Source organism: Hippocampus comes, unplaced genomic scaffold (genome assembly GCF_001891065.2).
Source record: "Hippocampus comes isolate QL1 unplaced genomic scaffold, H_comes_QL1_v1.1 scaffold105, whole genome shotgun sequence".
Classification (NCBI taxonomy): Eukaryota; Metazoa; Chordata; class Actinopteri; order Syngnathiformes; family Syngnathidae; genus Hippocampus; species Hippocampus comes.
The window spans coordinates 2914945-2916404 of NW_017806235.1; the positions used below are offsets into that span (position 1 = coordinate 2914945).

Consider the following 1460-nt stretch of genomic DNA (forward strand, 5'->3'; position numbering starts at 1 on the left):
GGAGTCATGCACATGCAAACATAGGTAGACCCAGGGGTTGAAAAGAAAGAGGTTATCACCAGATCAAAAATGAGACCGAAAAAGAACCCAGGAAAAGATGGTAAACATCGTCCACGACATCCTGATACCTAAATGAATACAAGTCACCATAACCCGAGTTGTTTTCCACATCAGAATCACTGCCATCCCAAAAGCAACAGCAGAGGGTACATTCCATTCACTTTAGACATCGTGGGCGCCATAACCGTAGTGATAAATTGGATAAGCAGAGCTCTTGATACAGGGACCGCAGCAAATCCACACAATGTCGAGATAGCTGAGAGAAAAGAATTTGAAAGATTAAGACATAACACACCAGTATGTTACGTGACAAAGGTCTCACTCCATAACCATAACTCTGATGACAAGGGCGTGGTCACGCCGGAATGATCCGGTTCGGTGTGCGGGGCCCTCAGGGCGTGGTTGAACAGCATCGTTCACCACAAACCGCACACGCTCGATTGGCCTCAGCCAAGAGCACATTGACCGCTATGCGGTCCCGGAACACCATCAGAGAGGTGACTGTCAATTGTTTTACTTTCAATCGCCAAAAAAGGCTTCCTCAGTATAATTTGCAAGCTTCTTGACACTGTAGTGGAGGTAGCAGATCCCGTCAGCACGTTTATAAAAATGAATTCCCACTGTGCAGCAACCTGGTTAACCAATTTATACTCATCTGGTACGCCACGAGGAACTCCAGTTACACCAATGTAGGTGGAATCTCAAATATCCTCTCCTGTGGACGGAAACATAGTCATTGGCAAAGCAGTGACACCAATGCGCAAACACCTGTGACAACCCTTCAAGCAGAGCTTTTTTATGATTTTTCGCAAAGAAAAAGAAAAACTCTCGGCCGCGATAATCATCATTTGCCTTCATCATCATTTGCCTTCATCATCATTTGCCTTCAAAATCGGTAGAAATACACTACTGCATTACATTGTATCCACACAGTAATGTAAAATTAAAATAAAGACCAAAAGAAAGAAATATTGTTCAACTTTCAGCAAAGAATAACTATATTAACGTCGGGTTGTTTTCTTTTTTCCTTTTACCATAAAAGAAAAGATCCTGAATGCATAAAATCACCTAAGAAACCTATTTAAAATCCGTATCTGAACCTTTATGACCAAATTAAGGCACCATTTGAACTAGAAATAAATCAATAAACAGTAATAAATCCAAATTCTGCCCAGCAAAATCAACCAAGGAGCAGAAAACATAAACCACTTTAACCTCCAAAACAAAACCAAATAAAACAAGTCGTGTTTTTTTTTTTTTTTATCACTCTTGGTGTGTTCACTTCTCAATATATATATATATTTTTTATAATGAGATCAACTAGATCGATTATAAATAAAACACTTTGCCTCCAAAACCAAAATGTATACAACAATTTGTGTCGAAATGTGTTTTTTTTT

At 39.5% G+C, this 1460-nt stretch overlaps 1 protein-coding gene across 3 annotated transcripts in view; it reads left to right on the forward strand.

The window, feature by feature from the left end:
- The window catches only part of slc25a24l (solute carrier family 25 member 24, like), a 7838-nt gene that overhangs the window by 3319 nt on the left and 3059 nt on the right, over window positions 1-1460 (forward strand). The window lies entirely within an intron of this gene.